Raw genomic sequence first — 23,733 nt, 5'->3', positions numbered from 1 at the left:
ACAAATAAATACAATTAAATAAACTAGCTAAAGTACAAAAAATAAAAAAGAACTAAGTTACAGAAAATAAAAAAATATTTACAAACATAAGAAAAATATTACAACAATTTTAAACTAATTACACCTACTCTAAGCCCCCTAATAAAATAACAGAGCCCCCCAAAATAAAAAATTCCCTACCCTATTCTAAATTTAAAAAGTTACAAGCTCTTTTACCTTACCAGCCCTGAACAGGGCCCTTTGCGGGGCATGCCCCAAGAAGTTCAGCTCTTTTGCCTGTAAAAGAAAACATACAATACCCCCCCCCCAACATTACAACCCACCACCCACATACCCCTAATCTAACCCAAACCACCCTTAAATAAACCTAACACTAATCCCCTGATGATCTTCCTACCTTGTCTTCACCATACCAGGTTCACCGATCCGTCCTGGCTCCGATATCTTCATCCAACCCAAGCGGGGGCTAGACATCCACTGAAGAAGTCCAGAAGAGGCTCCAAAGTCTTCATCCTATCCGGCAAGAAGAGGACATCCGGACCGGCAAACATCTTCTCCAAGCCGCATCTTCTATCTTCTTCCATCCGGTGCGGAGCGGGTCCATCTTGAAGCAGGCGACGCGGATCCATCCTCTTCTTCCGATGTCTCCCGACGAATGACGGTTCCTTTAAGGGACGTCATCCAAGATGGCGTCCCTCGAATTCCGATTGGCTGATAGGATTCTATCAGCCAATCGGAATTAAGGTAGGAATTTTCTGATTGGCTGATGGAATCAGCCAATCAGAATCTAGTTCAATCCGATTGGCCGATCCAATCAGCCAATCAGATTGAGCTCGCATTCTATTGGCTGATCGGAACAGCCAATAGAATGCGAGCTCAATCTGATTGGCTGATTGGATCAGCCAATCGGATTGAACTTGATTCTGATTGGCTGATTCCATCAGCCAATCAGAAAATTCCTACCTTAATTCCGATTGGCTGATAGAATCCTATCAGCCAATCGGAATTCGAGGGACGCCATCTTGGATGACGTCCCTTAAAGGAACCGTCATTCGTCGGGAGACATCGGAAGAAGAGGATGGATCCGCGTCGCCTGCTTCAAGATGGACCCGCTCCGCACCGGATGGAAGAAGATAGAAGATGCGGCTTGGAGAAGATGTTTGCCGGTCCGGATGTCCTCTTCTTGCCGGATAGGATGAAGACTTTGGAGCCTCTTCTGGACTTCTTCAGTGGATGTCTAGCCCCCGCTTGGGTTGGATGAAGATATCGGAGCCAGGACGGATCGGTGAACCTGGTATGGTGAAGACAAGGTAGGAAGATCATCAGGGGATTAGTGTTAGGTTTATTTAAGGGTGGTTTGGGTTAGATTAGGGGTATGTGGGTGGTGGGTTGTAATGTTGGGGGGGGGGGTATTTTATGTTTTCTTTTACAGGCAAAAGAGCTGAACTTCTTGGGGCATGCCCCGCAAAGGGCCCTGTTCAGGGCTGGTAAGGTAAAAGAGCTTGTAACTTTTTAAATTTAGAATAGGGTAGGGAATTTTTTATTTTGGGGGGCTTTGTTATTTTATTAGGGGGCTTAGAGTAGGTGTAATTAGTTTAAAATTGTTGTAATATTTTTCTTATGTTTGTAAATATTTTTTTATTTTCTGTAACTTAGTTCTTTTTTATTTTTTGTACTTTAGCTAGTTTATTTAATTGTATTTATTTGTAGCAATTGTATTTAATTTATTTATTGATAGTGTAGTGTTAGGTTAATTGTAGGTAATTGTAGGTAGTTTATTTAATTATTTTATTGATAGGGTAGTGTTAGGTTTAATTATATCTTAGGTTAGGATTTATTTTACAGGTAATTTTGTAATTATTTTAACTAGGTAACTATTAAATAGTTCTTAACTATTTAATAGCTATTGTACCTAGTTAAAATAAATACCAAGTTGCCTGTAAAATAAATATTAATCCTAAAATAGCTAAAATATAATTATAATTTATATTGTAGCTATATTAGGATTTATTTTACAGGTAAGTATTTAGCTTTAAATAGTATTAATTTATTTAATAAGAGTTAATTTATTTCGTTAGATTAAAATTATATTTAAGTTAGGGGGGTGTTAGTGTTAGGGTTAGACTTAGCTTTAGGGGTTAATACATTTATTAGAATAGCGGTGAGCTCCGATCGGCAGATTAGGGGTTAATAAGTGTAGGTAGGTGTCGGCGACGTTGTGGGGGGCAGATTAGGGGTTAATAAATATAATATAGGGGTCGGCGATGTTAGGGCAGCAGATTAGGGGTACATAGGGATAACGTAGGTTGCGGCGGTTTACGGAGCGGAAGATTAGGGGTTAAAACTGTAATGCAGGGGTCAGCGATAGCGGGGGCGGCAGATTAGGGGTTAATAAGTGTAAGGTTAGGGGTGTTTAGACTCGGGGTACATGTTAGAGTGTTAGGTGCAGACGTAGGAAGTGTTTCCCCATAGGAAACAATGGGGCTGCGTTAGGAGCTGAACGCTGCTTTTTTGCAGGTGTTAGGTTTTTTTTCAGCTCAAACAGTCCCATTGTTTCCTATGGGAGAATCGTGCACGAGAACGTTTTTGATGCCGGCCGCGTCCGTAAGCAACTCTGGTATCGAGAGTTGCATTTGCGGTAAAAATGCCCTACGCTCCTTTTTTGGAGCCTAACGCAGCATTTGTTTGAACTCTCGATACCAGAGTTAAATTTATGGTGCGGCCAGAAAAAAGCCCGCGGAGCGTTAACAGCCCTTTTACCGCCGAACTCTAAATCTAGGCCATAGTGTTTTAAAGCCACAACCTAATCAAATGGATTGGGCTTGCAGGTAAAATCAGATCTTATAACTTTATCACATTGTGTACATAGACTTGCTTCTTTACTTTATATTTGTTCTTAAACCAATCACCAATACTTGGAGAGAACAATGGAAAATTATATTTGTATTACCTTATCTCTTCTAGAACCCGCTGGGAGTGTAATTTATTCTACTGGCTAAACCATAATTAGAAAGTGGCGCACATCATATGTAAGGGGTGCTGCCCACAAAGAGGCGGGTCTGGTGAATTAATGAGCCGAGAAGGGCTGGGCCTTTCTTTCATTGACCAAGCAGATAAGAACGCCGGAACATGGTCCAACCAGGAGGGCGGAGATATGCAAATATTTAATGGTAACATACATTAATACATTCTGTACAAATAGGTAAATAACAAAATATATACAGTGTTTTTTAACGCAATACTTTGAATACATAATTGAAAAGGCAGCCTAAGCAAATTTGATTAAGCTATATGAAAATGAAAACATTGTAGTCGCCACAATATAAAAGTATCACAAGATTGAGAGGTATATAAAGCATCTGAATCATCTTTATAGAACGGATGTGAGGGCGATCTGGCTGCGACATCTGTCACCCCATTGATCGCTAGGGTTAATTTGGCTGATCTGGTTGACTAGGCGGGTGTCCCCTTCCTCCCTCACCGCTCCATATGCGTCCCTCCCGAAGCTGTGCGCTCGGTCACAGAGGATGGCCACTCCCGGTAGAGATACATAGATCTTCTGTCCAAGGGTATAAGAAAAGCTGCGCTCCCCTGCTAGAACCTTCAAACAAGCTCAACGGGACCCTTTGTAGGAGAAACGTAGGGTAGTCAAGCTCCAAGTCTCCAGCCACATCCAAGTTAGGCGCTGCATGTGGCAGTATGCCGTTCTTTTGTACTTACTGTAAGCTTAGTTTTTAGTTTATACATTACAAAATATTATTGTGGAAATTAGTTATAATTGGCATGTCAGATGTTACAAAAGAGAACAGATTTTCATCTCAAGAAGTCTATAGGGTCAACTTTAGAACAGACCTTAAATAGTGTGCCACAATATATCAGAGTGTGTGACAGACCTCTCTGTCAATACTGGAAGGGTTAACTTTGTTCAGTTTTGAGAAACTATTTTCTGAAGACAGGTTTTCTGGCATCAGTTATTGTTTACTGTAATTAAGTTTAGGTGATAAGCGTTCACCTTGTTTAATAGCCTCCAGAGATCAGACTGCCAGGTGCCAAGAAGGACTCCATTGTTTTCTTGTGTTTAATTGTTTATTTGGTTAAGTAATGTAATTCTATTGTTTCCTGTAAAAGGGCGTCTTCCCTCTATCTAATGTACTATACTCTTCCAATCCCCATCTGGTCTCCTAGGGAGTGTCAACCAGGTGGGAGACTTTCATAAATACTGGGCATATAGCCCTCAATAAAAGACATTCTGTTTTACCCTCAAGATGGAGCTTGGTCTCGTGTTTGGGGGGAAGTTACTGGGTTCGTGTGTTGCTGATCCCGTATTCAGGGCATGTTTCATCAGGTATTAACCCTTGATATCCGGTTTATACCATAACAATTGGTGGCAAGCGACGGGATGGTCCTCATCGCCCAGAAGAGCAAGTACACATCCGGACCTAATGGGAATACCGTATGAAAGGCTGAAAAGAGACACCCTTAAAGACCTGCTAGAACAAAGGGGCCGACAAGCCAGTAACCTCAGGAAGAGGGATATTATTACAATACTGACCGAGATGGACGGAGTACCAGGGCCCGAAGGAACCAATGAGCCCAGCATATCAGACAGAACCCCCGAAGAAGAAAGCTTTGACCGGGCGGTTAAAATAAGACTGGCACATTATGGCCCCAACCCGTCTGCCGAAATTATCGACCGGGTCATAGCAGCTGTGGAGGCCAAACTACTTCACCAAAGCAGCGCTGCAGCAGCCCAAGTCACAGCAACCCCAGTGGAAAAGAGAAAAGTACATTTTGCAGCTTTTAAAAACTTCTTGGAAACAGAAGGAGAGATTGATGGGTACCTTGCGGATTTTGAGAGGCAATGTGCCCTACACAAGGTACCCGCAGAGGACTGGGTCATGATATTATCCGGAAAATTATCCGGCCGGACCAGCGAGGCTTTTCGGGCCATTTCAGATGAGGAAGTCGGGATTATAATGCTGTAAAAGAGGCTCTGCTCTCATGGTATGCGATTACACCGGAGGCATACAGGAGACGGTTCAGAGACACTGTTAAACTAGCTGGAGATTCCTACATCGAGTGGGCATGTAAGGTGCACCGCACAGCAGCTCACTGGATGGCGGGGTGCCAAGCCGTATCCGGGGAAGAGGTGCTGCAGCTATTCCTGTTGGAACATTGCTTTGACAAGTTATCAGCAAGAGTTAGAGAGTGGTTTCGGGACTGTAAACCCTCCACCCTGCATGAAGCTGCTCGCCTGGCAGATGAGTATACGGATGCCTGCAAACTGGACACTGCTACCACTAAGATCCCTGCCAGAGTGGAGTACCGACCCACAGTCACCCCAGCAGCTACCAGTTGCCAACCCCCGGTGCACTGCTCTACCACACCGCCTCCAGCCACGAACTATCCTCAGACAGCCCGGTTCAACTCACGGGACTACTCACAGCCTTTTCGGTGCTTTGGATGTAAGCAACTAGGGCACAAAAGACCAGAGTGTCCCCTAAACAGAGCGAACCAAGCACAGTCCTAGAGGAGACCCGCCGGCGGAAACCCACGTAACCCTCAGCCTGCTGCCCACAGCATAGAGGAGGAAGAATGCTGGGGCATACTACATGAAGCAGACCCCGTGCAAGCTGCCCACCGGGATAACCGGCAACAGCACCGGCAACTGGTTAAAGTGAATGGGAAGGAGGTCAGTGGTCTACGGAATACTGGTGCTACCATGACCTTGCTCCAAAAGAACTTGGTGTCTGAGAACCAGCACACCGGAGACACTGTGGCTGTGAGGGTAGCAGGGGGCGCTGTGTTCCGCCTACCTATTGACCGGGTACATTTGGATTGGGGAGTGTGCGCTAGACATGTGAATGTGGGGGTCATGAAGGATTTACCAGCTGATGTTCTCCTTGGAAATGACTTGGCCCCCCTGGTTTCTGCCTATGCTCTGATGGGTCCCGCTGATGTTAACACTGTGACTACCTGTGCCCAGACCCGTGCCATTGAGACCGACCCACCTGCTGCTGAGACCCAGGTAAGACTCTCTCCCCCGACTTGTACCCTAGATCAGGCCCCCTTAGGCTGGGATACCCCAGAGACGTACGGGAGGGAAACCCAGGAGGATCTGACCCTTCAGAAGTATAGGGCTAGGGCAGATGCTGGAGAAGGGGGGGTAGATGGGGAACGTTATGAGTGGGTGGGGGATAGGCTATATAGAATCCCTAAACCTTCCCAGAAAAGTACTGTCCCTCCACAGAATCGGCAGCTGGTGGTGCCTGCAAAATACTGGCAAGAGATTCTGCGGATTGGGCATGATGTACCATTAGCTGGACATCTAGGGTCCCACCGCACAGCTCATAGGATCACCCAAAATTTCTTCTGGCCCAATTTTAACCGAGATGTGCGGGTATATTGTAGTACTTGTGACACCTGTCAACGGGTGGGTAAGCGGGGGGATCACCCAAAAGCTAGGCTTATGTCTATGCCTATCATTGGGGAACCCTTTTCCCGCATAGCCGTTGACATTGTGGGTCCACTGGCCAGAGCTAGTCCATCAGGTAAGAAGTATATTCTCACCGTGGTGGACTATGCCACTCGTTACCCAGAGGCAGTAGCACTGTCTAATATAGAGGCAGAGACAGTAGCTGATGCCCTGGTTAAGGTTTTTACTAGGGTCGGGTTCCCTAAGGAGATTTTCCCCGATCAGGGGACCCAGTTTACCGCTGTGCTCACCCAGCAGCTGTGGAAGGTGTGCGGCATTAAACCGCTGCTCAGTTCGCCTTATCACCCACAGACTAACGGTCTCTGCGAGTGCTTTAATGGGACCCTGAAACAGATGCTGAGGACCTTTACTGACGCTTGCAGAGACTGGGAGCGGTTCCTGCCTCATCTGTTATTTGCGTACAGAGAGGTGCCCCAGGAATCTACTGGGTGCTCTCCCTTTGAGTTACTCTATGGGAGAAGGGTCCGCGGACCCCTGGATCTCATTAGAGGACACTGGGAGGGAGAGACAGAGCAGGAGGGTATCCCCATAGTACCATATGTCCTGGAACTCCGGGACCACATGGAGAAACTGTCCCTGATGGTAAGGGAGAATCTCCAGGTGGCCCAGGGGAAACAGAAGAGGTGGTACGATCGGGGTGCCCGGCAGCAGGTCTTCCAGGTTGGACAGAAAGTTTTGGTGCTCAAGCCTGTGAGGACAAACAAGATGCAAGCATCTTGGCAGGGCCCGTATAAGGTGGTAGCTCAGGTGTGTGATACTACCTATATTATAGCCACCTGTGTAGATGAAAGGATCCAGCGATCCTTTCATGTGAACATGCTGAAGTATCAGGAGAGCCCAGAGGATGTTGCTGCAGTGTGTGCCCTGGCTGCAGACGACCCAGAGAATTTACCCCTGCCCGACTTACTAGAGAAGGACCCCCAGACTGACCTCACTAGTCTTGTGCAGCTAGGGGACCGGTTGAGCCCTACAGAAAAGGTACAGGCAAGACAGCTTCTGTGGGAGAAGCAGGCGACGTTCTCCCCAGAGCCTGGATACACTACCATAGCTGTACATAAGGTAGATACCCCCGGACAGAATCCCCTGCGACAGCCCCCCTACCGTATCCCCGAAGCAGTCCGAGAAGGAATGCGGAAGGTGATACAGGAGATGGCTCGTCTGGGAGTCATCGAACACTCCGATAGCCCTTGGGCTTAGCCTGTAGTCCTGGTACCTAAGAAAGATGGGACCACCCAGTTCTGTGTGGACTACAGGCGGCTCAACGAAAGGACCACCACTGACGCCTACCCGATGCCCCGGGTAGACAAATTACTAGACTGTATTGCTAGGGGACGCTATCTCACCACCATAGACCTGTGTAAGGGCTATTGGCAGATTCCCCTGGCCAAGGATGCTATCCCCAAGTCGGCATTTGTGACCCCATTTGGCCTGTACCAGTTTAAGGTCATGCCCTTTGGGATGAAGAATGCTCCGGCTACCTTCCAGCATATGGCTTCCAGGAATTCACTTGTGCCTACCTGGACGACATTGCGGTCTACAGTGAGTCCTGGGAGGAACACCTAATCCATGTAGGGGTGGTTCTGGACCAGATTCGGGCCGCTGGCCTGACTTTGAAACCAGACAAGTGCCATCTAGGTATGGCTGAAGTACAGTACTTGGGTCACCGAGTGGGGTCTGGGAGCCAGAGACCAGAGCCAGCCAAGGTAGAGGCTGTGGCTAACTGGCCCACACCTATCACTAAGACCCAAGTGCTAGCCTTCCTGGGGATGGCCGGTTATAACCGATGTTTTGTCTCGGACTACAGTACGATCGCCAAGCCCCTGACTGACCTGACTAAAAAGAACCTTCCTAAACAGGTCCTGTGGTCTCCAGCTTGTGAAGCCGTGTTTCAGGCACTGAAGCAGGCTCTTGTGAATGCCCCTGTCTTGGCTGCCCCAGTCCCTAACAAACGTTTTCTCATTCATACAGATGCTTCCATGTATGGACTGGGGGCTGTGCTGAGCCAAGTCGGGGAGGATGGAGGAGAGCACCCTGTCGCATACTTAAGCAGAAAGTTGTTACCTCGAGAAGTAAGTTATGCGGCAGTAGAGAAGGAATGTTTAGTCCTGGTCTGGGCACTGAAGAAGTTGAACCCTAATTTATATGGACAGGAATTCTCTCTCGTAACGGACCACAATCCCTTAGTTTGGCTTAACTGGGTTTAAGGAGACAATGGTAGATTGCTGCGGTGGAGTTTAGCCCTCCAACCCTATAACCTCACCATCAGCTACCGGCCCGGTAAGCAAAACGGGAATGCAGATGGACTGTCCCGGCAAACTGACATTCCTACCACCTCCTAGTCCGGTCATCCCCAAGTTAACCCGCCAAAGGGTCAAGCCGGGTCTGCCGGAGTGTCCCACCAGGAGGGAGCCATGTGACAGACCCCTCTGTCAGTACTGGAAGGGTTAACTTTTTTCAGTTGTGAGAAACTATTTTCTGAAGACAGGTTTCCTGGCATCAGCTATTGTTTACTGTAATTAAGTTTAGGTGATAAGCGTTCACCTTGTTTAATCACCTCCAGAGATCAGACTGCCAGGTGCCAAGAAGGACTCCATTGTTTTCTTGTGTTTAATTGTTTATTTGGTTGAGTAATGTAATTCTATTGTATCCTGTAAAAGGGCTTTTTCCCTCTATCTAATGTACTATACTCTTCCAATCCCCCATCTGGTCTCCTAGGGAGTGTCAACCAGATGGGAGACTTGCATAAATACTGAGCATATAGCCCTCAATAAAAGACATTCTGTTTTACCCTCAAGATGGAGCTTGGTCTTTTGTTTGGGGGGAATTAACTGGGTTCGTGTGTTGCTGATCCCATATTCAGGGCATCTTTCATCAGGTATTTTATTTATTTATTTTATTTATAAAATATTTTACCAGGAAGGATACATTGAGATTTCTCTCGTTTTCAAGTATGTCCTGGGATCACAAAACATTGCATTGATACAATAGGGTACAATAAAATACAAAAACAATAATAATACACAATATATGCAAACATTTAACATAGAGCAGGTACGAAATATTTAATCAACCATGACAGGAGCATTCTGTTTTGAGATATGTATAGAGGGATCTCTTAAAGGATTTTAGGCTTGGGGAAGTTTTTAAAGTGTGAGGGAGGTCATTCCATAATTGTGGCGCTCTGTAGGAAAAGGAGGATCGAGCTGCTTTCTTTTTGTATTGAGGCAAGCTAAATAATGTGCTGATATTGGATCGGAGGTTATAGGAGGTGGGAATAGCAGGGGAGAGCATTCTGCTCAGGTAGGGTGGGAGCTTCCCAGAAAGGCTCTTAAAGACAAGGCAGGAAAGATGGAGGGTGCGTCTGGATCCCAGCGACAGCCACTTTAGTTCTTTTAGCATGTCACAATGGTGGGTCCTGTAGTTACATTGTAGCACAAAGCAGCAGAACGAGTTATATAACGTATTTAGTTTATTAAGGTGAGTTTGCGGAGCAGGTGCATATACTATGTCCCCATAATCCAAGATAGGCATCAGCATTTGCTGTACAATCTTTTCTTTACTGTAGGGCTGAGGCAAGATTTGTTTCTGTACAGGGCACCTAGTTTTGGATAAAGTTTAGAGGCAAGTTTTTCTATGTGGAGTCCAAAAGATAGATTGGGGTCTAACAACATACCTAAGTATTTAAAAGAGTGGACTGCGGTCAGCGTGCAATTGGATTTTGTTTTGATGCGAAGATGGGAATTTTGTAATTTTTGTATTTTAGGTCCCGTTCCAAAGATCATTGTGACCGTTTTGTCAGTGTTTAGGAAGAGTTTGTTTTTCGAGATCCACTTTTCTACCTCTGTGAACTGGTCTTGGAGCACTGCTTCAAGCTGCGGCAGATCAGATTTGTTTGCATAGATTACCGTGTCGTCTGCGTACATGTGTACAGTTGAGGATTTGCAGACATTAGGCAAATCATTTATAAATACTGTGAATAGTAGGGGGCCGAACCTTGGGGAACACCACACGTGACTGGGAGAGGGAGGGAGTCACTGTTAGAGACAGAGACATATTGTGATCGATCCGATACATATGATTTAAACCAGGTTAACGGGCGATCAGCAATACCAGAGTTTTTTAGTTTGAGAAGTAGTATGTCATGATCCACTGTGTCAAAAGCCTTTGCAAAATCAAGGAAAATAGCTCCAGTTAGGTCTCCTTGTTCCATGCCAGTTTGGATGTTGTTGCAAACTTTTAGGAGGGCAGTTGTAGTGGAGTGATTCGGTCTAAAACCTGATTGATCAGGGGTCAGATAGTTAGAAAGTTGATAATACTCGCATAATTGCGTATGGACGCATTTTTCTAAGATTTTTGACAATACAGGGAGCAATGATATAGGACGATAGTTAGAAACCAAGGTTAACTCCCCACTTTTATGAATAGGCACTACTCTTGCAGTTTTCCAGAGTTTGGGTATGTATCCAGACACCAAGGATTCGTTAATTAGGGTTGCGACAGGCTTAGCAATTGCCGGCGCACTGAGCTTCAGCAGCATTGCTGGGATTTGATCAGGTCCTGACTGGTTTTTCATTTTTAGATTATTGAGGTGTTTCTTAATGACATTGAAGGGTACAGGTCTAAAATTGAACTTTTCTATATTGGGTCTTTGTTGTTTTAGTGGGGCCTGATCCACATTTGTAGCTTCAGGATGCGTGCCATTTATTAGTTTGTCAATCAGGGTGGTGGAGCATCCGACAAAATAATTGTTAAAGGCATTTGCTACTTCTAAGGGGAGTTGCAGGTTTTGGTTATCCACATTGACAGTGGAGGGTTGGGAGTGGATTGGCGGATTTTGTAAGTTATTTATGAGTTTCCAAAACTTTCTAGGGTTAGATATATTATTGTGCAGATTTTCACAGAAATATTGCACCTTAGCCAATTTTTTTGTTTAGTACATATATTTCGCCATTGTCTATATACACAGTGATCATTCATAGAGCCAGTATGCTTGAACTTTGACCACAATGAATCTCGAAATCGGTAAATTTGAATGAGGTCAGCTGTGATCCAATTCAAGTGTGCTCCTTTTACTCTCACCTTACGCAGCGGTGCATGTAAATTCCAAACTTGTAGGAGTTCAGACTGAAAGAATTCAACTGCAGAGTCTAGATCTGGGATTAGGTTTAATCTGTGCCAGGGGAGGTTCTTGATGTCATTTAGAAATGATTGAAGATTACATTTTTTGAAGGACCTGGTGATTTTAACCTTGGGAGAGGATTTAGTAGCCTTTATTTTGCGCACACAGTACACTAAGCAGGGGTCACTAAAATTGTTAGGGAGAACACCTGCCTCCTGGATTTGGTCGGGAGAAGTGGAGAGAATCCAGTCGAGCAGGGTATTATTATGGCTTTTGATGTTTATGCGAGTTGGGGAGGAGATTAATTGCGTTAGCTGCAAAGATTTAAACAGCGAGTGACAACTGTTATTTTTTGGATTCAGCCAATCGATGTTAAAATCTCCCAAAAACTAAATTTCACTTTTTGGGTTTTGAGTTATGGATTCACTAAGGAGCTGTGCTATGTCCGAAATGGAATGCACAGGGGAGTTAGGTGGGCGGTAGATTCCTGCAACAATGATTGATTTACTGCACGGGATCTCAATTTTGCCAGAAAGGAAATCAAAGGTGGCAGGAGAGCTAGATTTTTGTATGGGGTGAACTTTGTGGAGTTGTCAACATAAATTACAATGCCGCCTCCTCTCTTTGCTCTGTCAATTCAATGGCCTGAATACCCATGTATTGCAATGGCAGAGTCAGGTATTTTTGCAGTTAGCCATGATTCAGAGATCACAATGATTTTTGGCTTGTATTGTAAACACCAAGCGTGCAGTGCATCGATTTTTGGAAATAAGCTGCGTATATTACAGTGCACAAAGGAGAGGCCTTTTTTAGCTGGAAGGCTAGGAATGGAATTTGCTGGTTAGACTCTACATCATTTGCAAGGGCAAGTAGCATAAGGAATAGGAATTTGGACATAGTTTTTGTTTGGCTATATAGTGAATGGTATACTTTATCATTTTGTGAGGTGGGGGTAGGAGGGCTATTTTTTATAACTCTCTACCAGCACTCAGCAGATAAGTTACAGCAACAGAGCAGGCCATGGTGTATGATAATTTGTTTTCCAGTTTGAGGTGGGTGATTATGGCGGTAATGAAGTGAACAAAATTGTAGTGAGAAAAGGGTTGTCACGAATATCAGTATGGTCATATTTTGATACATGTTAGTGCTATGAGGTGTGTAGATGAAAATAAATCAGTAGTACAATATAAAAAAGAAATATATATATATGTATATATATATATATATACACAGATATATATATATATATATATACACATATATATTCACACACTATTGAGGTGGGATATATAGCTATTTGTAGGGAGAGAGGGTATGTATTCTAAAGGGTTAAGTGAATGGAAGGATGTGCTGATTAGTGTTTGCAGCTGTCAATTTAGGAGAATGAAAGGTGTGTGGGAGACTATCTATAAATGGGGGAATGAACCTGGGGTGGGTAACTATCTTCCTTTAACTACCTGATGCAGAGGGCAGTGTCAGCTGAAGTGTGGGTCTGTGAATGTTCTTTAAAGACTTGTTGTAAGTATACTTTATAATTCAGCTGGGGGAGAGATAAATTAGTGTTAGACTCGTCTGCAAAAAAGTTAAGGGAGGGTGCTAGGTATGGTTGCCACCTGTCCCTTAAAATACAGAACATTTATAAGTTACACATGCTGCAGGGTGTGCAGGAAGGAATATGAATAGAGCTGGCCAGAAACTCAATCGATGTTCCTCCCTGCACACCCTGCAGCATGTGTAACTCATAAGTGTCCAGGAAAACATGGCTGAGGTGGCAACCCTAGTGCTAGGGGTCATACAGGCAAAAAACACAGGGAAAGATCACAAATTATAGAGATAAGAGAGGTATCCATTGAGGAAAATAAAACCATTTAACAAGCAAGATATATGGCCCATCAATGTGCACCAATATGCATTTAAAATACAGAATAAAAATAATAGCCAATACATATTACAACATACACATTATTAGAAACAGGGATGAAATATAATGAGATAATTCTCTTCCTTTAACTTCCTGATGCAGAGGGCAGTGTCAGCTGAAGTGTGGGTCTGTGAATGTTCTTTAAAGACTTGTTGTAAGTACACTTTATAATTCAGCTGATGCAGAGGCAGTGTCAGCTGAAGTGTGGGTCTGTGAATGTTCTTTAAAGACTTGTTGTAAGTATACTTTATAATTCAGCTGATGCAGAGGGCAGTGTCAGCTGAAGTGTGGGTCTGTGAATGTTCTTTAAAGACTTGTTGTAAGTATACTTTATAATTCGGCTGATGCAGACGGCAGTGTCAGCTGAAGTGTGGGTCTTGATATCAGGGTTATACCATAACAGAGTGTTTTTACATCTCTTTATGATCAGCTTTTGAAACCTATAATATGCAGCTTTTTTCTGTTTCATTAAAATAATTAGTTTACTGACTTCCTCCCAGGACTGCACATATGTAGCCTCACATACATGCACACTTAGCTTTATCAGTATCATTGACAAATGCTTTGGTCCAGGAAGCATGAATAGTGAAACTTAAAAGTTGTGATTTTTTTTAAAGTTTAGGATAGAAAGGTCCAAATTGAAATACTAATGCGTGCATTTAAATTGTTATTTTAAGTATTTTTGCAATATACTTCCAAAATACCTCCATTAGCAAAAATGCATCTAGTAATTTTTTTTTCCAGATTTTCAGCGGCATATGTACATATGCTGTGAAGTCCCATGCACTAGTTTTCATGCTCAGAGAGCTGGTGGTGTAGTGTATTGTGTTATATAAGCCACTGCTGACTCTGAGGTTTAGTGTTTGAAGACTGGCGCACAGCCTTCACAGCATATGTGCATATGCCAATGAAAAGCAGTACTACCTTTTACTAGAAGCATTTTTACTAATGAAAGTACATTGCAAAAATGCTTCTATTTAAAATTAAAAGCATCAATACACATTTGAATTTTGACCTTTGTAACCCTTTAATAAAGAACAAAAAAAATTATAATAAACCTATTTGAGCTGGTGAATTGTGGGAATATTGTGCATTTTGTGTGTGTGCATATATATATATATATATATATATATATATATATATATATATATATATATATATATATATATATATATATATATATATATATATATATATACACTGTATATATATGTATGTGTGTAATTTACTGTAAAATAGCTCATTATGTATTTTGATTAACTTTTTTATTAAAATAAACGTGCTTTTAAGTTTGGGGCTCCATTACATATGAGGCGTCGCCTGCAAAAGCCGGCAACGCCGGTTTTTACGAGATTTTGTTATTACATATACGGCATAGCATACAAGTTACGTGCGTATATTTCCCCCTTCGCCCGCATTTTTTACTCCCATAGACTAACGTAGAACTGGCGCGCAATTCGGTATCCAAAATACAGCGTAAGGACTTACGCGCGAAGAATTGAGAAAATCTACCCCATTCTTATCTCGCCACACATTGCAGGCGCAGCAACCCTTGCACTGACTAAAAATGCAACGTAACTCCCCGGAAGCCTTAACAAACACATACATTTAAGCAGCATCTCAAAGAGTTAAAGAGACAGTATACTATAAAATTGGTTTTCTCTATCCAATTACTTATTTTACTAGCTGCAGAGTATAAAATGTATGAGATTTGCTTTTTTAAGGTTTATTTGTGTATTTGAAATAGCTGATTTACGGCTAGATTTGGAGTTTTGTCGGTAACGAAACGAAAAACTAACGCCGGCTTTTTTCTGGCCGCACCATAAAAATAACTCTGGTATTGAGAGTCCACATAAAGGCTGCGTTAGGCTCCAAAAAAGGAGCGTAGAGCATTTTTAACGCAGCTTCAACTCTCAATACCAGAGTTGCTTACGCAAGCGGCCAGCCTCAAAAACGTGCTCGTGCACGATTCCCCCATAGGAAACAATGGGGCTGTTTGAGCTGAAAAAAAACCTAACACCTGCAAAAAAGCCGCGTTCAGCTCTTAACGCAGCCCCATTGTTTGCTATGGGGAAACACTTCTACGTCTGCACCTAACACCCTAACATGTACCCCGAGTCTAAACACCCCTAGCATTACACTTATTAACCCCTAATCTGCCGCCCCCGCTATTGCTGACACCTGCATATTATTTTTAACCCCTAATCTGCCGCTCCGTAAACCGCCGCTACTTACATTGCCCTAACATCGCCGACCCCTATATTATATTTATTAACCCCTAATCTGCCCCCCACAACGTCGCCTCCACCTGCCTACACTTATTAACCCCTAATCTGCCGACCGTACTTGAGCGCTACTATAATAAAGTTATTAACCCCTAATCCGCCTCACTAACCCTATCATAAATAGTATTAACCCCTAATCTGCCCTCCCTAACATCGCCGACACCTAACTTCAATTATTAACCCCTAATCTGCCGACCGGAGCTCACCGCTATTCTAATAAATGTATTAACCCCTAAAGCTAAGTCTAACCCTAACACTAACACCCCCCTAAATTAAATATAATTTTAATCTAACGAAATTAATTATCTCTTATTAAATAAATTATTCCTATTTAAAGCTAAATACTTACCTGTAAAATAAATCCTAATATAGCTACAATATAAATTATAATTATATTATAGCTATTTTAGGATTAATATTTATTTTACAGGTAACTTTGTATTTATTTTAACCAGGTACAATAGCTATTAAATAGTTAAGAACTATTTAATAGCTAAAATAGTTAAAATAATTACAAATTTACCTGTAAAAGAAATCCTAACCTAAGTTACAATTAAACCTAACACTATACTATCAATAAATTAATTAAATAAACTACCTACAATTACCTACAATTAACCTAACACTACACTATCAATAAATGAATTAAATACAATTGCTACAAATAAATACAATTAAATAAACTTGCTAAAGTACAAAAAATAAAAAAGAACTAAGTTACAAAAAATAAAAAAATATTTACAAACATAATAAAAATATTACAACAATTTTAAACTAATTACACCTACTCTAAGCCCCCTAATAAAATAACAAAGCCCCCCAAAATAAAAAAAATGCCCTACCCTATTCTAAATAACTAAAGTTCAAAGCTCTTTTACCTTACCAGCCCTGAACAGGGCCCTTTGCGGGGCATGCCCCAAGAAGTTCAGCTCTTTTGCCTGTAAAAGAAAAAATACAATACCCAAGCCCCCCCAACATTACAACCCACCACCCACATACCCCTAATCTAACCCAAACCCCCCTTAAATAAACCTAACACTAAGCCCCTGAAGATCTTCCTACCTTATCTTCACCTCACCGGGTTCAACGATCTGTCCAGAAGAGCTCCTCCGATGTCCTGATCCAAGCCCAAGCGGGGGGCTGAAGAGGTCCATGATCCGGCTGAAGTCTTCATCCAAGCGGGAGCTGAAGAGGTCCATGATCCGGATGAAGTCTTCTATCAACGGCATCTTCAATCTTCTTTCTTCCGGATCCATCTTGCAGACCTCCGACGCGGAACATCCTGCTGGCCCGACGGACTAACGACGAATGACGGTTTCTTTAAGGGACGTCATCCAAGATGGCGTCCCTCGAATTCCGATTGGCTGATAGGATTCTATCAGCCAATCGGAATTAAGGTAGGAATATTCTGATTGGCTGATGGAATCAGCCAATCAGATTCAAGTTCAATCCGATTGGCTGATTCAATCAGCCAATCAGATTGAGCTCGCAATCTATTGGCTGTTCCGATCAGCCAATAGAATGCGAGCTCAATCTGATTGGCTGATTGGATCAGCCAATCGGATTGAACTTGATTCTGATTGGCTGATTCCATCAGCCAATCAGAATATTCCTACCTTAATTCCGATTGGCTGATAGAATCCTATCAGCCAATTGGAATTCGAGGGATGCCATCTTGGATGACGTCCCTTAAAGGAACCGTCATTCGTCTTTAGTCCGTCGGGCCAGCAGGATGTTCCGCGTCGGAGTTCTGCAAGATGGATCCGGAAGAAAGAAGATTGAAGATGCCGTTGATAGAAGACTTCATCCGGATCATGGACCTCTTCAGCTCCCGCTTGGATGAAGACTTCAGCCGGATCATGGACCTCTTCAGCCCCCCGCTTGGGCTTGGATCAGGACATCGGAGGAGCTCTTCTGGACAGATCGCTGAACCCGGTGAGGTGAAGATAAGGTAGGAAGATCTTCAGGGGCTTAGTGTTAGGTTTATTTAAGGGGGGTTTGGGTTAGATTAGGGGTGTGTGGGTGGTGGGTTGTAATGTTGGGGGGCTTGGGTATTGTATTTTTTCTTTTACAGGCAAAAGAGCTGAACTTCTTGGGGCATGCCCCGCAAAGGGCCCTGTTCAGGGCTGGTAAAGTAAAAGAGCTTTGAACTTTAGTTATTTAGAATAGGGTAGGGCATTTTTTTATTTTGGGGGGCTTTGTTATTTTATTAGGGGGCTTAGAGTAGGTGTAATTATTTTAAAATTGTTGTAATATTTTTCTTATGTTTGTAAATATTTTTTTATTTTTTGTAACTTAGTTCTTTTTTATTTTTTGTACTTTAGCAAGTTTATTTAATTGTATTTATTTGTAGCAATTGTATTTAATTAATTTATTGATAGTGTAGTGTTAGGTTAATTGTAGGTAATTGTAGGTAGTTTATTTAATTAATTTATTGATAGTATAGTGTTAGGTTTAATTGTAACTTAGGTTAGGATTTCTTTTACAGGTAAATTTGTAATTATTTTAACTATTTTAGCTATTAAATAGTTCTTAACTATTTAATAGCTATTGTACCTGGTTAAAATAAATACAAAGTTACCTGTAAAATAAATATTAATCCTAAAATAGCTATAATATAATTATAATTTATATTGTAGCTATATTAGGATTTATTTTACAGGTAAGTATTTAGCTTTAAATAGGAATAATTTATTTAATAAGAGATAATTAATTTCATTAGATTTAAATTATATTTAACTTAGGGGGGTGTTAGTGTTAGGGTTAGACTTAGCTTTAGGGGTTAATACATTTATTAGAATAGCGGTGAGCTCCGGTCGGCAGATTAGGGGTTAATAATTGAAGTTAGGTGTCGGCGATGTTAGGGAGGGCAGATTAGGGGTTAATACTATTTATGATAGGGTTAGTGAGGCGGATTAGGGGTTAATAACTTTATTATAGTAGCGCTCAGGTCCGCTCTGCAGATTAGGGGTTAATAAATGTAGGCAGGTGGAGGCGACGTTGTGGGGGGCAGGTTAGGGGTTAATAAATATAATACAGGGGTCAGCGGTGTTAGGGGCAGCAGATTAGGGGTACATAAGGATAACGTAGGTGGCAGTCGGCAGATTAGGGGTTAAAAAATTTTAATCGAGTGGCGGCGATGTGGGGGGACCTCGGTTTAGGGGTGCATAGGTAGTTTATGGGTGTTAGTGTACTTTAGAGCACAGTAGTTAAGAGCTTTATAAACCGGCGTTAGCCCAGAAAGCTCTTAACTACTGACTTTTTTCCTGCGGCTGGAGTTTTGTCGTTAGATGTCTAACGCTCACTTCAGAAACGACTCTAAATACCGGAGTTAGAAAGATCCCATTGAAAAGGTAGGATACGCAATTGACGTAAGGGGATCTGCGGTATGGAAAAGTCGCGGATGAAAAGTGAGCGTTAGACCCTATTTTGAGTGACTCCAAATACCGGCGGTAGCCTAAAACCAGCGTTAGGAGCCTCTAACGCTGGTTTTCACGGCTAACGCCAAACTCCAAATCTAGGTCTTACGGCTAGATTTGGAGTTTTGGCGGTAACGACCCGAAAAACTAACGCCGGCTTTTTTCTGGCCGCACCATAAAAATAACTCTGGTATCGAGAGTCCACGTAAAGGCTGCGTTAGGCTCCAAAAAAGGAGCGTAGAGCATTTTTAACGTAGCTTCAACTCTTGATACCAGAGTTGCTTACGCAAGCGGCCAGCCTCAAAAACGTGCTCGTGCACGATTCTCCCATAGGAAACAATGGGGCTGTTTGAGCTGAAAAAAAACCTAACACCTGCAAAAAAGCCGCGTTCAGCTCCTAACGCAGCCCCATTGTTTGCTATGCGGTAACCCTTCCTACGTCTGCACCTAACACTCTAACATGTACCCCGAGTCTAAACACCCCTAACCTTACACTTATTAACCCTTAATCTGCCGCCCCCGCTATCGCTGACCCCTGTATATTATTATTAACCCCTAATCTGCCGCTCCGTAAACCGCAGCTACTTACATTATCCCTATGTACCCCTAATCTGCTGCCCCTAACACCGCCGACCCCTATATTATATTTATTAACCCCTAATCTGCCCCCCACAACGTCGCCTCCACCTGCCTACACTTATTAACCCCTAATCTGCCGACCACAAAGCGCCGCCACCTACGTTATCCTTATGAACCCCTAATCTGCTGCCCCTAACACCGCCGACCCCTATATTATATTTATTAACCCCTAATCTGCCCCCCACAACGTCGCCTCCACCTGCCTACACTTATTAACCCCTAATCTGCCGACCGGAGCTCACCGCTATTCTAATAAATGTATTAACCCCTAAAGCTAAGTCTAACCCTAACACTAACACCCCCCTAAGTTAAATATAATTTACATCTAACGAAATTAATTAACTCTTATTAAATAAATTATTCCTATTTAAAGATAAATACTTACCTGTAAAATAAATCCTAATATAGCTACAATATAAATTATAATTATATTATAGCTATTTTAGGATTTATATTTATTTTACAGGTAACTTTGTATTTATTTTAACCAGGTACAATAGCTATTAAATAGTTAAGAACTATTTAATAGCTAGAATAGTTAAAATAATTACAAATTTACCTGTAAAATAAATCCTAACCTAAGTTACAATTAAACCTAACACTACACTATCAATAAATTAATTAAATAAACTACCTACAATTACCTACAATTAACCTAACACTACACTATCAATAAATTAATTAAATACAATTCCTATAAATAAATACAATTAAATAAACTAGCTAAAGTACAAAAAATAAAAAAGAACTAAGTTACAAAAAATAATTTTTTTTTTACAAACATAAGAAAAATATTACAACAATTTTAAACTAATTACACCTACTCTAAGCCCCCTAATAAAACAACAAAGCCCCCCAAAATAAAAAATGCCCTACCCTATTCTAAATTACTCAAGTTAAAAGCTCTTTTACCTTACCAGCCCTGAACAGGGCCCTTTGCGGGGCATGCCCCAAGAAGTTCAGCTCTTTTGCCTGTAAAAAAACCCATACAATACCCCCCCCCCAACATTACAACCCACCACCCACATACCCCTAATCTAACCCAAACCCCCCTTAAATAAACCTAACACTAAGCCCCTGAAGATCATCCTACCTTGTCTTCACCTCACCAGGTATCACCGATCCGTCCTGGCTCCAAAATCTTCATCCAACCCAAGCGGGGGTTGGCGATCCATCATCCGGTGGCTGAAGAGGTCCAGAAGAGGCTCCAAAGTCTTCATCCTATCCGGGAAGAAGAGGCGATCCGGACCGGCAACCATCTTGATCCAAGCGGCATCTTCTATCTTCATCCGATGACGACCGGCTCCATCCTGAAGACCTCCACCGCGGACCCATCTTCTTCCGGCGACGTCCAACTGAAGAAAGACGGTTCCTTTAAGGGACGTCATCCAAGATGGCGTCCCTCGAATTCCGATTGGCTGATAGGATTCTATCAGCCAATCGGAATTAAGGTAGGAATATTCTGATTGGCTGATGGAATCAAGTTCAATCCGATTGGCTGATCCAATCAGCCAATCAGATTGAGCTCGCATTCTATTGGCTGATCGGAACAGCCAATAGAATGCGAGCTCAATCTGATTGGCTGATTGGATCAGCCAATCGGATTGAACTTGATTCTGATTGGCTGATTCCATCAGCCAATCAGAATATTCCTACCTTAATTCCGATTGGCTGATAGAATCCTATCAGCCAATCGGAATTCGAGGGACGCCATCTTGGATGACGTCATTTAAAGAAACCGTCATTCGTCGTTCAGTCGTCGGCCAGGATGGATGTTCCGTGGTGGAGGTCTTCAGGATGCTGCCGCTTCGCTCCGGATGGATGCCGCTTGGATGAAGACTTCAATCGGATGGAAGACCTCTTCTGCCCCGCTTGGATGAAGACTTCAGCCGGATCAGGGACCTCTTCAGCCCCCCGCTTGGGCTTGGATCAGGACATCGGAGGAGCTCTTCTGGACGGATCGGTGTGATACCCGGTGAGGTGAAGACAAGGTAGGATGATCTTCAGGGGCTTAGTGTTAGGTTTATTTAAGGGTGGTTTGGGTTAGATTAGGGGTATGTGGGTGGTGGGTTGTAATGTTGGGGGGCTTGGGTATTGTATGTTTTTTTTTACAGGCAAAAGAGCTGTAGTTCTGGGGGCATGCACCGCAAAGGGCCCTGTTCAGGGCTGGTAAGGTAAAAGAGCTTTGAACTTTAGTAATTTAGAATAGGGTAGGGCATTTTTTTTATTTTGGGGGGCTTTGTTATTTTATTAGGGGGCTTAGAGTAGGTGTAATTAGTTTAAAATTGTTGTAATATTTTTCTTATGTTTGTAAATATTTTTTTATTTTTTGTAACTTAGTTCTTTTTTATTTTTTGTACTTTAGCTAGTTTATTTAATTGTATTTATTTGTAGCAATTGTATTTAATTAATTTATTGATAGTGTAGTGTTAGGTTAATTGTAGGTAATTGTAGGTAGTTTATTTAATTAATTTATTGATAGTCTAGTGTTAGGTTTAATTGTAACTTAGGTTAGGATTTCTTTTACAGGTAAATTTGTAATTATTTTAACTATTTTAGCTATTAAATAGTTCTTAACTATTTAATAGCTATTGTACCTGGTTAAAATAAATACAAAGTTACCTGTAAAATAAATATAAATCCTAAAATAGCTATAATATAATTATAATTTATATTGTAGCTATATTAGGATTTATTTTACAGGTAAGTATTTATCTTTAAATAGGAATAATTTATTTAATAAGAGTTAATTAATTTTGTTAGATTAAAATTATATTTAATTTAGGGGGGTGTTAGTGTTAGGGTTAGACTTAGCTTTAGGGGTTAATACATTTATTAGAATAGCGGTGAGCTCCGGTCGGCAGATTAGGGGTTAATAATTGAAGTTAGGTGTCGGCGATGTTAGGGAGGGCAGATTAGGGGTTAATACTATTTATGATAGGGTTAGTGAGGCGGATTAGGGGTTAATAACTTTATTATAGTAGCACTCAGGTCCGGTCGGCAGATTAGGGGTTAATAAGTGTAGGCAGGTGGAGGCGACGTTGAGGGGGGCAGATTAGGGGTTAATAAATATAATATAGGGGTCGGCGGTGTTAGGGGCAGCAGATTAGGGGTACATAAGGATAACGTAGGTGGCGGCGCTTTGCGGTCGGCAGATTAGGGGTTAATAAGTGTAGGTAGGTGGAGGCGACGTTGTGGGGGGCAGGTTAGGGGTTAATAAATATAATACAGGGGTCGGCGGTGTTAGGGGCAGCAGATTAGGGGTACATAAGGATAACGTAGGTGGCGGTCGGCAGATTAGGGGTTAAAAAAAATTATTATACTTTAGAGTACAGTAGTTAAGAGCTTTATAAACCGGCGTTAGCCCAGAAAGCTCTTAACTACTGACTTTTTTCCTGCGGCTGGAGTTTTGTCGTTAGATGTCTAACGCTCACTTCAGAAACGACTCTAAATACCGGAGTTAGAAAGATCCCATTGAAAAGATAGGATACGCAATTTACGTAAGGGGATCTGCGGTATGGAAAAGTCGCGGATGAAAAGTGAGCGGTAGCCTAAAACCAGCGTTAGGAGCCTCTAACGCTGGTTTTCACGGCTAACGCCAAACTCAAAATCTAGGTCTTAGTGTTTTAAAGCCACAACCTAATCAAATGGATTGGGCTTGTAGGTATAATCAGATCTTATAACTTTATCACATTGCGTACATAGACTTGCTTCTTTACTTTATATTTGTTCTTAAACCAATTACCAATACTTGGAGAGAACAATGGAAAATTATAATTGTATTTACATTATCTCTTCTAGAACCCGCTGGGAGTGTAATTTATTCTACTGGCTAAACCATAATTAGAAAGTGG

Source organism: Bombina bombina, chromosome 4 (assembly GCF_027579735.1).
Source record: "Bombina bombina isolate aBomBom1 chromosome 4, aBomBom1.pri, whole genome shotgun sequence".
Classification (NCBI taxonomy): domain Eukaryota; kingdom Metazoa; phylum Chordata; class Amphibia; order Anura; family Bombinatoridae; genus Bombina; species Bombina bombina.
Note: the sequence above shows the minus strand (reverse complement) of the source record.